Below are 16,839 nucleotides of genomic sequence, written 5' to 3'. Positions count from 1 at the left end.
GGCCTTGCGGTACAAATGGAGGCGCACGAGGCGGTGCACAGGAGGTGGGCCGAGAGAATTGAGGTCCTGGAGAACAGGTCGAGGAGGAAGAACCTCCGGATTCTGGGTCTTCCCGAAGGAGTGGAGGGAGCTGATGCCGGGGCGTATGTGAGTACGATGCTCCGTTTGCTGATGGGTGCGGAGGTCTCTCCGGCCCCCCTGGAGCTGGAAGGGGCTCATCGGGTCCTGGCGAGGAGACCCAAGGCTGATGAACCGCCAAGGGCGATAGTGGGAAGGTTCCATCGCTTCGCGGACAAAGAAAGTGTGCTGAGATGGGCCAAGAAGGTGCGGAGCAGTAGATGGGAGAACGTGGTGATCCGAGTATACCAGGATTGGAGCGCGGAGGTGGCAAAGAGGAGAGCTGGATTCAACCGGGCCAAGGCGGTGCTGCATAAAAAAAGAGTCAGGTTCGGCATGCTGCAGCCTGCGCGACTGTGGGTCACTTATCAGGACCGACACCATTATTTTGAAACGCCAGAAGAGGCTTGGACCTTTATTCAGACGGAAAAACTGGACTCGAACTGAGGGGGTGTGGTTGTATATGGGGTTGTAAATATGGGTAAAGAATATTTCATGGGTGGGATGATGGATGGGGATGTGGGTAGAGTTCTGGTTAAAATTCCTAAAATGTCCTTTTCTCTTTTCTGTAGACAAGATGATGATGATGGGGAATGTGGGCGTCGGTGCTGGAGGGAGGTGAGACTCGGGGATGAGGGAACTGGGACAATGGCCGCAACAGGAGCTGCGCCATAGGGGGCGGGGCTGGTTCAGGAAAGCGCGGGCTTTTTCACGCGCCAAAAGGAGGGGGGGATGGAGTAAGGTAAGGAGGAGGAGAGACTCCCACACGGGAGATCAACGGGAAGGCGGGGGAAGCTGGGGTCAGCAGAAGTCAGCTGACTCACGGAAGTAATATGGGGGGAGCAAAGGAGCTAGATGTGGATCAAGCGGGGTGGGGGGGAGATCAGCCAATCCGGCTGATTACGTGGAATGTGTGAGGCCTAAATGGGCCGGTTAAGAGTGTTCGCGCACCTAAAGGGACTGAAGGCAGACGTGGTCATGCCTCAGGAGACACATCTGAAGGTGGCAGAACAGGTCAGGTTAAGGAAGGGATGGGTGGGATGGGTGTTCCACTCGGGGCTGGATACGAAGAATAGAGGGGTAGCAATACTGGTGGGAAAGGGGGTGTCGTTTGAGGCCAAGAACATAGTAGTGGACAAGGGAGGCCGATACGTGATGGTGAGTGGTAGCTTGCAGGGGACGGAGGTGGTACTGGTGAATGTATATGCCCCAAACTGGGACGAGGCTGGATTCATGAAACGGATGTTGGGGCATATTCCGGACCTGGAGGTAGGGAGTTTGATAATGGGTGGGGATTTTAACACGGTGCTGGACCCAGCATTAGATCGTTCCAGCAGATCTAGGACGGGGAAGAGGCCGGCTGTGGCCAAGGTACTTAGGGGGTTTATGGACCAGATGGGGGGAGTAGATCCGTGGAGATTTGCCAGGCCTTTGGCCAGAGAATTTTATTTTTTCTCCCAAGTACATAAGGCCTACTCCCGGATAGATTTTTTGTTCTGGGCAGGGCATTGATCCCGAAAGTAGAGGGAACGGAGTATTCGGCCATAGCCATTTCAGACCATGCCCCACACTGGGTGGAGCTGGAGCTGGGGGAGGAGAGGGACCAACGCACATTGTGGAGGTTGGATGTGGGACTGCTGGCAGACGAGGAAGTGTGCGGGAGGTTGCGGGGATGTATTGAAAGGTATCTGGAGGCTAACGACAACGTGGAGGTGCAGGTGGGAGTAGTATGGGAGGTACTGAAGGCGGTGGTCAGGGGAGAGTTCATCTCCATCAGGGCTCACAGGGTGAAGAGAGAGGGCAGGGAAAGGGAGAGGTTAGTGGGGGAGATTTTAAGGGAGGACAGGAGCTATGCAGAGGCTCCTGATGAGGGACTACTCAGGGAGAGACAAAGTCTCCAGACGGAGTTCGACCTGTTGACCACAGGGAAGGCAGAGGCACAGTGGAGGAAGGCACGGGGGCGATATATGAATATGGGGAGAAGGCGAGCCGGATGCTGGCACACCAGCTCCGTAAGGGGATGGCAGCGAGGGAAATAGGTGGAGTCAAAGATGGCAGGGGAACTACGGTGCGGAGTGAAGGGAAAGTGAATGAGGCTTTTAAGGCCTTTTACGAGGAGCTGTATAGGTCCCAGCCCCCAGGGGGAAGAGAGGGGATGCGGCGATTCTTGGATCAGTTGAGGTTCCCAAGGGTGGAGATGCAGGAGGTGGCTAGTATGGGGGTGCCAATTGGGGTGGAGGAGCTGGTTGAAGGACTGGGGAGCATGCAGGCAGGGAAGGCCCCGGGGCCGGATGGGTTCCCGGTGGAGTTCTACAGGAAGTATGTAGACCTGTTAGCCCCGTTGCTGGTAAGGACCTTCAATGAATCAAGGGAGGGGGGACCCTGCCCCCGACAATGTCGGAGGCGACGATCTCTTTGATCTTGAAGCGGGATAAGGACCCACTGCAATGTGGGTCGTATAGACCGATCTCGCTCCTTAATGTAGATGCTAAGTTGCTGGCAAAAATGTTGGCCATGAGGATTGAGGACTGTGTCCCGGGGGTGATTCACGAGGACCAGACGGGATTCGTAAAGGGTAGGCAATTAAATACTAATGTGCGAAGGCTCCTAAATGTGATAATGATGCCATCGTTGGAGGGAGAAGCGGAGATAGTGACAGCCATGGACGCGGAGAAGGCGTTCGATCGGGTAGAGTGGGAGTATCTCTGGGAAGTGTTGAGGAGGTTTGGGTTCGGGGAGGGTTTACCAGTTGGTTTAAGCTCCTGTATAGAGCCCCGGTGGTGAGCGTGGTCACGAACCGGCGGAGGTCGGAATATTTCCGGCTGTATCGAGGGACGAGGCAGGGGTGCCCCCTGTCCCCTCTGCTGTTCACATTAGCAATTGAACCTTTGGCCATGGCGTTAAGGGAGTCGGGGAAATGGAAGGGGGCGGTTCGAGGGGGAGAGGAACATCGAGTGTTGCTGTACGCAGACGAACTGTTGCTGTATGTGACAGATCCAGTGGAGGGAATGGTTGAGGTAATGCAGATCCTACGGGAGTTTGGAGATTTTTCGGGCTATAAGCTCAATGTGGGAAAGAGTGAGCTCTTTGTGATCCATCCGGGGGACCAGGGAAGAGGGATAGACGACCTACTGTTGAGGAGGGCGGAAAGGAGCTTTCGATACTTGGGGATTCAGGTAGCTCGGAGCTGGGGAGCACTGCACAAACTTAATTTGACGTGGTTGGTGGAACAGATGGAGGAGGATTTTAAAAGGTGGGACATGTTGCCACTCTCGCTGGTGGGTAGGGTACAGTCAGTTAAAATGGTGGTCCTCCCGAGATTTCTTTTTGTATTCCAATGCCTCCCAATTGTGATCACTAAGGCCTTTTTTAAGAGGGTAAGCAGGAGTATTACGGGATTTGTGTGGGCGAGCAAGACCCCGAGGGTAAGGAGGGGGTTCTTGGAGCGTAGCAGAGATAGAGCAGGGTTGGCGTTGCCGAATTTGGGTGGTTATTATTGGGCAGCCAACGTGGCAATGATCCGTAAGTGGGTGATGGAGGGAGAGGGTGCGGCGTGGAAGAGGTTGGAGATGGCGTCCTGCAAAGGAACAAGCCTGAGGGCGCTGGTGACGGCACCGCTGCCGCTCTCGCCGACAAGGTATACCACGAGCCTGGTGGTGGCGGCAACGCTAAAGATCTGGGGGCAGTGGAGACGGCACAGGGGTGCGACGGGAGCCTCGGCGTGGTCCCCGATCAGAGACAACCATCGGTTTGTCCCAGGAAGGATGGACGGGGGATTTAAGAGCTGGCATCGGGTAGGGATTAGAAGAATGGGGGACCTGTTCATTGACGGGACGTTTGCGAGCTTAGGGGCGCTGGAGGAGAAGTTTGGGCTACCCCCGGGAAACGCTTTCGGGTGCATGCAAGTGAGGGCGTTTGTGAGGCGGCAGGTGAGGGAACTTCCGCTACTCCCGGCACAGGGGATTCAAGATAGGGTGATTTTGGGCGTATGGGCCGGGGAGTGCAAGGTGTCGGCGATATACCAGGAGATGAAAGAAGAGGGGGAGGCTTTGGTAGAGGAGCTGAAGGGTAAATGGAAGGAGGAGTTGGGGGAGGAGATTGAGGAGGGGTTATGGGCTGACGCCCTAAGTAGGGTTAATTCCTCTTCCTCGTGTGCCAGGCTTAGCCTGATACAATTTAAGGTGGTTCATAGAGCGCATATGACGGGGGCGAGGCTGAGCAGGTTCTTTGGGGTGGAGGACAGATGTGGGAGATGCTCAGGAAGTCCGGCGAACAATGTCAATGTGTTTTGGTCATGCCCGGCACTGGAGGGGTTCTGGAGGGGAGTGGCGCGTCTAAGGTGGTGAAAGTCCGGGTCAAGCCAAGCTGGGGGCTAGCACTATTTGGAGTAGTGGACGAGCCGGGAGTGCAGGAGGCGAAAGAGGCCGGCATTCTGGCCTTTGCATCCCAAGTAGCCCGGCGAAGGATCTTGTTAATGTGGAAAGAGGCGAAGCCCCCCAGCGTGGAAGCCTGGATAAATGATATGGCAGGGTTTATCAAATTGGAGCGGATAAAGTTTGCCTTGAGAGGGTCTGCGCAGAGGTTCTACAGGCGGTGGCAACCGTTCCTAGACCATCTCGCGGAGCGTTAGATGAAGGTCGGACAGCAGGAACAGCAACCCAGGGGGGGAGATTGTTCGTGGCGGGGGGGGGGGGGGGGGGGAGGGGTGGTGTGGGCGGGGTTTCTCTGGGGGGCATTTGAGCAAGAACACACATGAATGATCCGGAAACTGACATGTACGGGAAGAATCCAATGTACAAAGTTCTGTATCTTATTGAGTTGCCATGTTCATGTCTTGCCACGCGAGTTCTTTTTCTTTCTTTGTTATGGGGGGGTGGGGGGGTTGTTTGTAAGGTGGAAAATATTGTTATTGAAAAATTCTTAATAAAAACATATTAAAAAAAAAAAAAATCCTTGTGCAGGAGGAGGTTGAGTTCACCCTCCGCATCACTTCACACCCGAGTCCCCAACCTACCTCCCTCCCCAACTCCTCCTCCCAATTACGCTTTATCCTCACCACCTGTGCCTTGCCCTGCTCCCCCAACCACCTGTATATGTTCCCAATCCTCCCCTCCCCCAAGTCGTCAGGAAGCAGCAGTTGTTCCAACAGTGTGAACTCCGGTAACTGGGGGAACGTCTGTCACTCCTTTTGTGTGAAGACCCGCACCTGCATATACCTAAACTTGTTACCGCTCGGCAGCTCAAACCTTCCCTGCAACTCGTCCAGCCCCACAAACGTCCCCTTCGAGAACATATCCCTAACCTGCTCCAGCCCCACCTCGCTCCCCTTCCCATGCATCCCATCAATTCCCCCTCCCCCTGGCTTAAACCAGTGGTTCCCACACAATGGCGTCAGCACCAACATTTTGTCCAACTTAAATTGCCTCCTCAACTGCTTCCATATCCTGATAGTCGACTGCACCAGCGGACTCCCCCTATACTTCCCTGGATATAACAGCAATGGGGCCATCACCAGTTCCCTCAGACGAGAACCCCTGCAGGACTCCTCCTCCAACCTAATCCACTCCACCCTCCCCTCCATCAACACCTCACCTTCTCCACTTTCGCAGCCCAATATAAATACATTAGGTTCGGGGAGCGCCAATCCTCCTTTCTGTCTCTGCCTCTAACTGAGCCCTCTTCACCCTCGGCACCTTCCCCACCCAGATAAATCAGTGCCTCCACCCTCCGGAAGAAGACCTTCGGGAGAAAGATCGGGAGGGTCTGGAAGACAAACAGGAAGCTTGGCACATTCACCTTTACCACTTGCACCCTCCCTGCCAACTTCAGGTGCAAAGTGTCCCACTTCTTGAGATCCCCCTAACCTCCACTAACGTTGTCAAGTTCCACCTATGCATCGTGGCCCACTCATGCGTTACCCGAATCCCCAAATACCGGGAACACCTCGTTCTTCCCTACGTTCAGCTTGTACCTTGAGGAGGCCCCAAACCTCTCCAATTGGCCTCATGGGTCCGACACAGGTCGTCTGTGTACAACGACACCCAATGCTCCCTGCACCACATCACAATCCCTCGCCACTCGGCTGACCCCCGAAGGGCCATCGCTAAGAGCTCAATTGCCAGTGCAAATAACAACGGCGACAGCGGGCACCCCTGCCTCGTTCCCCTGTGCAGCCCAAAATATCCTGAACCCGTCTCGTTCGTATGCACACTTGCATCTGGGGACACATACAAATGATGCACCCAAGTCACAAACTGCGGTCCAAACCTAAACCTACCCAGAATTTTGAACAGATACCTCTACCCTACCCAGTCAAAGGCATTCTCCACATCCATGGATACAATGACCTCCGGTGCCCACCACCCCTGATTGAGTCATTACTATGTTCAACAGCCTCCTAATGCTGCTGGATGGCTGCCTACCCTTCACAAAACTGAGGGCCTCACGGCGCCATGGACCCGGGTTCAATCCCTGCCCCAGGTTACTGTCCATGTGGAGTTTGCACATTTTCCCCGTATCTGCATGGGTCTCACCATCACAACCCAATGATGTCCAGGGTAGGTGGATTGGCCATGCTAAATTGATCCAAAATTGGAAAAAAGATCGAAAAAAAACAAACACTGTGGCACACACTCCTCGAACCTACGTGTCAACACCTTCGCCAGTATTTTCACATCCGTGTTCAACAAAGAGATGCACCTGTAGGACCCACACTCTTTGGAATCAGTGAAATCGATGCCTAAGTTAATGTTGCTGGCAGCTCACCCCTCTCCACCGCCTCCCTAAACATCCCCAACAGGTAGAGGGCCAACTCTGTTGCAAACTGCTTATAAAACTCCGCTTGAATTCCATCCGGCCCCAGGGCCTTTTCCGACTGTACTCCCCTCATACAATCCATCACCTCCCTCAGCCCCAACTGCTCCTCCAATACCTGCTTCTTCCTCTCCTCCAGGCCTGGGAACTCCAACCCATCCAGAAACCGGCCCATATGCCCGACCTCTCTCCCCCTGGCTCGGTCTTCTACAACTTCTCATAGTACCCCCTGAACACCTCATTTATCTTTTCCAGCTCCGACACCAACTCCCCCTTCTCTGTCCCTACTTGCAAAATATCCCTAGTCGCTGCCTGTCGCCGCAATTGGTGGGCCAACATACGACTCACCTTCTCTCCATACTTATATTGCACCCCCCTTACCCTCCGCAACTGCCCCACTGCCTTGCCCGTCAACAACATGTCAGACTGCCCCTGCAACCTCTTCCTCTCGCCAGCAACTCCTTCATGGGGGCCACCCAATATCTGCTATCCACCTCGACTATCTCATTTAAGAGCCACCGTGTGCTCCTCCCTCCTCCTCCTACCCTATGAGCCTTAAATGAAATAATGTCACCTTGGACCACCATCTTCAAAGCTTCCCAGAATGTGACCGCCGACACCTCCCTATTTTGATTACGCTCCACATAATTCCTAATCACCAGTCTCCCCTTCTCATAAAACACCTTGTCCGCCAGAAGTCCTAAATCCAACCTCTACCCCAGCCTCTGCACCTGCCCTGAACTAAGCCTCACACCCAGCCAATGAGGCGCGTGATCCAAAATCACAATTCCTGGATATTCCATCCCTACCACCCCATCAGCACCACCTGACTTACAACGAAAAAAATCAATTCTAGAGTACACCTTGTACGCCTGCGAAAAGAAGGAGTACTCCCTCCGCCCTGGGTTCCTGAACCTCCATAGATACACCATCCCCATTCCATCCATAAACACTCCCAGCTCTCTCACCATCCTCAACCTTCCCATTAACTTTGGGATAGACCTGCCCACCTCCAGCTCCACCATACAGTTAAAAACCCCTCCCATGATTAGCTGGTGCGAGTCCAAGTCTGGAATCGTCCCTAATACCCTCTTTGCAAGAGGGCCGACATTCCAGTTAGGCGCATAAACATTATCTAACACCACCGGCATTCCCTCTAACACCTCACTCACGATCACAAACGTTCCCCCCAGATCTCGCAACTCCCTGGCCCCTACAAATCCCGCTTTCTGGCTCAACAAAATGGCCACCTCCCTCGACTTTGAACCAAGTTGCTTGGGGGATCTTGTTTGATGCGGCTTCCCGAAGTTACAACAGTGACTTGAAGACTACTTCATTAGCTATGAAAGACATTGTGAAGTTCTGAAAGGCTCCATATCAATACAAAGTTTTCTTTTATGGGGTACATGAGTGCAGAGTAATTGCAAGGACAGAGTAGTTGTCAATGATCCACACAGTTATTCTCCTTATTTTTAAAAATAAGTTTAGAGTACCCAGTTATTTTTTTCTAATTAAAGGGCAATTTAGTGAGGCCAATTCACCTACTCTGCACATCTTTGGGTTGTGGGGGGGGGGGGGGGGGGGGAGACCCATGCAGACACTGGGAGAATGTGCAAATCCACACGGACAGTGACGCGGGGCTGGGATCGAACCTGGGTCCTCAGCACCATGAGGCAGTAGTGCTAACCACTGCGCACCGTGCCGCCTCCCCTTATTGTTCAATGTTTCTTATTCCACTGCCCTTCCGTTGTCCCTTGCTTTTTTAAAATAACTTTTTCTGAATTACAAAGCCAGGGCTCAGAGTGCGGTCAGGGGCGAACCCCTAATCCAGCTCCTTGCCTGCTCCAAAAAACAATTCATATTCAAATTGAATCCAATTCATGGTCCCCACAAGAGAGACATACCAGATCTGAGCCAAAAGGCAGAGCAGATACTACCCTTGATCTTAGCCAAAAGGCCGAGAAGCGATCCGTTGTCCCTTGCTAACGAACCAGATTTACAACAAACTTGAAACCCTAGATTCCTCACCACCACCATCCCACCCCCTGCCCCAAACTGAGAACCTTGTTCTCTCCCCTACTCTTCCTGCTTCAGGATTCCCAATCCCCTCCCTCCCAAGGATTTTGCCCTCCACCCCATGCCTACTGTGGAATGTGCCATCCCACATTTTGTGCTTCTCTCGGAGTGAAGCTACAGTCGGTGTGAGCAGTGATTGGTGAACTAGTCTGACATCCTGACTGTCATCTGCTGCTTTTCCACATTGGGATGTCACAAGATGACACACGCCGCACTTTGTCATCTTCTTGACCCAACTCCAAAGGCTGCTTCAAGCTGCCCTCTCCTCACCCACCAGTCTTCCCTATTAATACCTTTGGTTGTTCATAAAGGCGAAATGTGAGAGAGTTCAGCAGCTGAACAGATAGAATGAAGAGCTGGGAGAAAGGAAACTCAAATCAAGTGGATAATAAAATGATCCAGATTAACTAACACTTTTACGAGAGAGTAGGTCTTGAGGCCGAATATTGACCACAATTTGCTGTGCGCCATCTTTGACTTGACCTGTCAGATTGATGTAGGGAAAGAGCAAGGTGATTGAGACTAGCTGGTTGGCCCTTTCAAAGAGCCACGCAGGCACAATGGATCAAATGGCCTCCTCTTTCTTTGCTTTGATGCACAGCCTACGACTATAAATCTCCCATCTTTGAATTGTCTGGTGCTCGTCATGCTGCTAATGGCTTCTTTCATTGTATGTTTCCAGCACATTCTATGGGAAAGTTGGTAGTTCACTGAGGGGATGTTGGAGTTGGGTAAACCGAGGAGTCTTGCCTTCCTCCCACTGCCAAATAACAGGCCTGTCAGAAAGACCAGAGTCATTAAGCAACTCATTAGAAAGAAGCTTTCCTTTATGCACCTGCCGTCTGGCAAACGCCCTTACCTGTAAGTACCTGAAGGTGTTCCCTGGGGGGAGCCCATACTTCTCCTCCAGCTCACCCAAGCTTGCGAACTTCCCGTCCACAAACAGGTCCCCCACCTTTCGTATCCCTGCCCTGTGCCACCCCGAAAACCCTCCACCTGTTCTTCCTGGGGCGAACAGGTGGTTCCCCTGTAATGGGGTCCACGCCGAGGCCCCAACTTCCCCCCTATGCCACCTCCACTGCCCCCAGATTTTGAGGGCCGCCACCACCACCGGGCCCGTGGTATACCTCCTTGGAGGGAGCGGCAGCGGCGCCGTTGCCAGTGCCCCCAAACTCGTACCCACACAGGACGCCGTCTCCAGCCTCTTCCATGCAGCCCCCTCCCCTTCCATCACCCACTTGCGCACCATTGTCGCATTGGCGGCCCAGTAGTACCCACAGAGGTTGGGCAGCGCCAGCCCCCCCTATCTCGACTCCGCTCCAGGAACACCCTTCTCACCCTCGGAGTCCCTCGTGCCCACACAAACCCCATTGTACTCTTGTTAACCCGCCTGAAAAAAGACTTTGGGATAAACACGGGGAGGCACTGGAACAGGAACAAAAACCTTGGGAGCACCGTCATTTTGATTGACTGCACCCTACCCGCCAAGGACAGCGGCAACGCATCCCACCTCTTGAACTCCTCCTCCATTTGCTCTACCAGCCTTGTAAAGTTAAGCCTATGCAGGGGCCCCCAGCTCCTGGCCACCTGGACCCCCAAATATCTGAAGCTCCTCTCCGCCCTTTTTAGTGGGAGCGCGCCAATCCCCCTCTCCTGGTCCCCTAGCTGAACTACGAACAGCTCGCTCTTCCCCATATTGAGCTTGTACCCCGAAAAGTCCCCGAATTCCCTAAAGATCCTCATTACCTCTGGCATTCCTCCCACCTGGTCTGCCACATACAGCAGCAGGTTGTCCGCATAAAGCGACACCCTATGCTCCTCCCCACTCCGCACCAACCCCCTCCAGTTCCTCGACTCTCTCAGTGCCATAGCCAGGGGTTCAATTGCCAGTGCGAAAAGCAGGGGGGACAGGGGACACCCCTGTCTCGTCCCTCGGTGCAACCAAAAGTACTTGGACCTCCTCCTATTTGTGGCCACACTCGCCATCGGGACCTCATACAACAGCCTAACCCACCTGACAAACCCCTCCCCAAACCCAAACCTCTTCAGCACCTCCCACAGGTACCCCCACTCTACCCTATCGAAGGCTTTCTCAGCATCCATCGCCACCACTATCTCCACCTCCCCCTCACTCGCCGGCATCATGATAACGTTCAAAAGCCTCCGCACATTCGCATTCAACTGTCTCCCCTTCACAAACCCCGTCTGGTCTTCATGGATGATCTGTGGCACACAATCTTCAGTCCTCGTGGCTAAGACCATCGCCAGCACCTTGGCATCTACATTTAGCAAGGAAATCGGTCTGTAAGATCCACATTGCAGGGGATCCTTTTCCCGCTTCAGGATCAAGGAGATCAGTGCCCCCCCCCCCCCCCCCCCCCCCCCCCCCTTGCCTCATTAAAGGTCCTAACTAACAGCGGGCACAATAGGTCCATATATTTTTTATAGAACTCGACCGGGAAACCGTCCGGCCCCGGTGCCTTCCCCGCATGCATGCTTCCTAACCCTTTGATCAGCTCCTCCAGTCCAATTGGGGCCCCCAGTCCCTCTTCCACCTTTGGAAACCTCAATTGGTCCAGGAAACGGCCCATCCCTCCCTCCTCCCGTGGGGACTCGGATCGGTACAATTCCTCGTAGAAGTCCCTGAAGACCCCATTGATGCCAACCCCACTCCGCACCATGCTCCCTCCCCTGTCCTTAACACCCCGATCTCCCTAGCTGCGTCCCGCTTCCGAAGCTGATGCGCCAGCATCCGGCTTGCCTTTTCCCTATACTCGTAGACCGCCCCCTGGGCCTGCCTCCACTGCACCTCCGCCTTCCTGGTGGTCACCAGGTCGAATTCGGCCTGGAGGCTGCGCCTCTTCCTCAACAATCCTTCGTCAGGCTCTTCCTCATACCTCCTGTCTACCCTCATCATCTCCCCCACCAGCCTCTCCCTCTCCCCCCGCTCCCTCCACTCCTTGTGGGCCCTAATGGAGATCAGCTCTTCCCTCACCACCGCCTTCAGTGCCTCCCATACCATCCCCACTCGGACCTCCCCGTTGTCGTTGGTCTCCAAGTACCTCTCCATACTTCCTCGGACCCGCTCGCTCACCTCCTCGTCCGCCAACAGCCCCACCTCCAAGCGCCATAGCGGGCGCTGGTCCCTCTCCTCCCCCATCTCCAAGTCCACCCAATGCGGGGCGTGATCCGAAATGGCTATTGCCGAATACTCGGTATCCTCTACTCTCACTATCAGCGCCCTACTCAAAATGAAAAAGTCGATTCGAGAATAAGCCTTATGGACATTTGAGAAGAATGAAAATTCCCTAGCCCCCGGCCTTGCAAATCTCCAAGCGTCCACCCCTCCCATTTGGTCCATAAATCCCCTCAACACTCTAGCCGCCGCCGGCTTCCTACCCGTCCTAGACCTGGAGCGATCCAGTGCCGGATCCAACACCGTGTTAAAGTCGTCCCCCATTATCAGGCCCCCCACTTCCAAGTCTGGGATCCGACCCAACATACGCCGCATAAAACCTGCATCGTCCCAGTTTGGAGCATACACATTGACCAGTACCACCCTCTCTCTCTGCAACTTACCACTTACCATTATGTACCTACCGCCATTATCTGCCACAATGCTCGACGCCTCGAATTACACCTTCTTTCCCACCAAGATCGCCACCCCTCGATTTTTGGCATCTAGCCCCGAGTGAAACACCTGACCTACCCCCTTTCCTCAGTCTTACCTGGTCTGCCACCTTCAGGTGTGTCTTCTGGAGCATAACCACATCCGCCTTGAGCCCCTTGAGGCCCATTCAGTCCCCTTACATTCCAGGTTATCAGCCGGATCAGGGGGCTACCCGCCCCCCCTCCTCTGCCGCCTAGCCATGACCCCTCCTCGGCCAGCCACGCGCCCGCACCCCACACCCGGCCCGTTCCCCACAGCGACATACCCCTGTCTCGACACCCCCCCCCCCACTAGCTCCATAGGCTCTCCCCCTCCCCCCTCCGTTCTAAGCACGGGAAACAATCCTCGCTTCCCCGCACCCCCCCCCCCCCCCAGTCTTCGGCGCGGGAAAAAAGCCCGCACTCTCCACCTACCAGGCCCCGCCACCAACCAAAACAGTGCCCAACCCGCCCCATCCACCCTCCCCAACCTGAAAGAGAAAAACACAGTGAAAAAGAAACCCAAAACAATGCAAAGGCCCCCCCCCCCCCTCGAACCAAAAATAGGCATAACATATCCACCACCGTCCCCAATCGCCCATCCCGACCCTCAGTCTGTGTCCAGGTTCTTGGCCTGAACAAAGGCCCACGCCTCCTCCGGAGACTCAAAATAATGGTGCTGCTCCTTGTAGATAACCCACAGTCGCGCCGGCTGCAACATGCCAAACTTCACCCCCTTCCTGTGCAGCACCGCCTTCGCTCGATTGTACCCGGCCCTCCTCTTTGCCACCTCCGCACTCCAGTCCTGATATATCCGAAACTCCGCGTTCTCCCACCTGCTGCTCCTCTCCTTCTTGGCCCACCTGAGCACACACTCCCGATCGGCGAACCGATGGAACCGCACCAGCACCGCCCGGGGAGGCTTGTTAGCCTTGGGCCTCCTCACCAATACGCTATGGGCCCCTTCCAACTCCAGGGGCCCCTGGAAGGACCCCGCTCCCATCAGCGAGTTCAACATGGTGACCACATAGGCCCCCACGTCCGGCCCCTCCAGCCCCTCCGGGAGGCCCAGAGTCCGCAGATTCTTCCGCCTCGACCGATTCTCCATCTTGAACCACTCCTGCCATTTCTTGTGGAGCACCTCGTGCGCCTCCACCTTTACCGGCAGGCCTAAGATCTCGTCCTCATTGTCAGAGATCTTTTGTCGAGTCTCTCGGATCGCCACCCCCTGGGCCGTCTGTGTCTCCAGCAGCTTATCAATAGAAGCCTTCATCGGCTCTAGCAGGTCCGTTTTAATCTCTCTGAGGCAGCGCTGGATACCCCCCTGTTGCTCCTCCGCCCACTGCCTCCATGCTGCCTGGTCTCCGCCCGCCGCCATTTTGTCCTTCTTCCCTCCCTTCTTCTGGTCCACCACCACCTTTTTTGTCGCCCTGCTCCTAGTTAAAGCCATATACTGACGGGGAGCTATTATTAACTCCTTCCCACACCGGGAAATGTCGAAAAAGTACCCTCGGGGGCCCTGAAAAGAGCCCAAAAGTCAGTTTTTGCAGGAGCCGCCGACTGTGCGACTTAGCTCCGCATAGCCGCAACCGGAAGTCTCGAGAGGGAATCTTTTTGGCAGTGTTCGCTTCACCAATCTGTCCCAAAAAGTCTGTGGAAACTCCTGAAAAAGGTCTGAGAGTCTGTTCCAGACAGCAGCTGCCGAATGCGCGACCTACTCCTCCATGGCCGCCACCGGAAGCCTCATCCCCGCTTCTTCAGTGGCCTTGGTAGATCTTTTCACAGTTGTTCCCTCTGCTGCTAGAACCTCTGCTGCTAGAATTCACCTTTAATAAAGGCCCTCAAGTCAGCTTGCAACTTTAAGCTTGCCCTTCCCCCGCCTGCATGCTGGAAGAGGCTCTGTTTATCCTGCAGTTACAGACAAATCTTTTACTGTTTCTGCCGGGTCTGGTAACCAAGAGACATACCATTCCTGGGGGACACTGTCGGGGGAATGTTGCAATCTTCTTCCCACACTGGGAAATGTCAAACAAATGCGAGCCCAAAAGTCCGTTCCAAGCGGGAGCTACCGAACATGCGACCTAGCTCTGCATAGCCGCACCCGGAAGTCCTCCTCCATACTCTCTTAACCTGTTTGTAACCGTACGATCTTGCCATCCTGTCAGTAGTGTATCTTCCATAGTCTGCTTTATTGCTGACTGACCCATTTGTGTCATAGGAATTGAATGTTTCCCTGGAACATTTTTAGGGCCTCTATCATCTGACCGAATAAGGTATCATTATCTGCAAACTTAACTTCTGTCAAAACCAGCTATCCATATTGGTCGCACTAGCACATCTCCATTGGTCGTACGATCGCCTTTCAGAAAATAATGGCGGATAGTCATATCCTGACATCTTTAGTCTAGGTTCAGCCATATAGTTTTTCTTCACTCATTCCTTGGTTGATGCATAATTTATTTTTCTTCTTCTGGAAAAGTTGTATCTTTAAAGCCTTTACTTTTGCACAGGAACCATCCTCTGCTACCACTGTTAGCTTCCGGCTGCTGTTGAGTAAAGAGTCAAGAGTTCTGCTCCTTTCCGAGACACCTTTATTTTCCTTGAGCACGCTCTATACTAAACTCTATAACCACCACAAGTTCCCCCTGCAACCCCTTTTCATTTCAGTGTCAATTATTGGATACTTAACATCAATTTGACATGTAATTGGAATGTCTCTTAACCCATTCCTAACAAGCGTGACCCTCCTTTAACCTGTCTTTAAAGCCTCGAGAACCACTGAATTATGTTTTCATTTGTATTTGTATCTTTGTTGTTATAAAACCATAAATGCCTTAATAAAATGTTTGTTAAAGCCTCAAGAACAAAATTTCAAAGACTTCTTCCAAAGTCTGATTTCTGGACTGATACCAAATTAGGTTCCCCACCTGCGGGACTGGAAGATTCCACCCAGGAAGTGGGTGAAACGTGTATGCTGGATCCAGCAAGGAAGTGGGAAGGCATTTCCTCCCGGATCCTTTAGCTTTGCCTTCCTTTAGCTGCCGGATTTCCCGAGGCCCGGAGAATATAACCGGTCAGGGTTAAATTCAGAATTGTGGCTAAATATGATGCTGGAAACCTCATTGTAGGAGTGAGTAGACAGCCCCCCATCCCGCCCATGTTAAAGCTGGAAGGGGGGGGTGGTAGTAAGGAACTGGAGAGGGTATGGGACTGACAACCAGCATTGTCTTCCACTTCGGGTCTCTCCATTTCCACCATTGCTTCCCCCTCCCACACATGCACTCCCTGCCATCTGACATCCCCTGCCCATGCACCCCTGGCTGCAGTGGCGGCCCCTGCTCACTAGATCCCATACCTTGTACCACTGGCACCCACACGTAGTAACGTTATCTGGACCGGCGCAGGTCCCCTCCCCGATGCATTATATTCAGAGTTTTGACATTCTGGCATCCACACTTTTTGGAAGTAAAAATCTAACGCACCCTCCTCCGTTTCTGTATATTTGTTTTGTGAAACATTGCAAATAAACTAGACCATTCACCTCTGGCACAGTGATTGGGAAGTTTAAATAATTGATCACTAGCTTTCTCATTCATTGAATGCAGACGAATAAATGGATTTTGGCTACAGATCAGCCATGCTCTAATTGAATGACAGCACAGGCTCGAGGGGCAAAGGGCCTCCTTCTGTTCTTATTCTTTAAGAGCATCTCAAACGTGAGGCAGAATCGTGAGTGCACAGCACGGGTCAGATTGCAAATTACCACTTTAATCACTGTTTCTGTCAAATCATTGTCTTTTATTGCACACAGAAGCTAAGAGTGGATGGTTTGTATTCTGCTCAATTCTAACTCTTTGTGGATTATAAGCACTAACCAATGCAGGGGCCCAGTTTACATTCCTAGCCTGTGAGCTGAATCCAAGCTTCGCGTTTGTGTCTTGTTGGATTGAAAAAAATAGATGGCAACACTGCATCATTTTTTTTCATGTGTGGAAATGCATTGAGCCCTCACTCTGCATTCCTGTAACAGGACGCGCACAGTGGAAGCTTGTGGGAACTACATGAAGGGGTGAATTCTGTAGCTAATCTTCTCTTGAGATGCTCTGTATGCTGGAGCATAGCTATCACTGCAGCAGGAAACCAGTTCGCTGTTAGTCCTCTGCAGTCTGTGCTGAGGCTGTATGT

The 16,839-nt window shown here is 53.3% G+C and overlaps 1 non-coding gene across 1 annotated transcript; it reads right to left on the bottom strand.

The window, feature by feature from the left end:
* Nucleotides 1–8,699: 8,699 nt before the first annotated feature.
* Nucleotides 8,700–8,899, bottom strand: LOC140430862 (U2 spliceosomal RNA). Its single transcript, XR_011949571.1, has one exon. It is a non-coding gene; the product is annotated as a U2 spliceosomal RNA (small nuclear RNA).
* Nucleotides 8,900–16,839: the final 7,940 nt, after the last annotated feature.

The sequence above is a fragment of the Scyliorhinus torazame genome, chromosome 1, assembly GCF_047496885.1.
Source record: "Scyliorhinus torazame isolate Kashiwa2021f chromosome 1, sScyTor2.1, whole genome shotgun sequence".
Classification (NCBI taxonomy): Eukaryota; Metazoa; Chordata; class Chondrichthyes; order Carcharhiniformes; family Scyliorhinidae; genus Scyliorhinus; species Scyliorhinus torazame.
The sequence above is the reverse complement of the archived record's forward strand: the minus strand, read 5'-3'. Positions and strand labels throughout refer to the sequence as shown.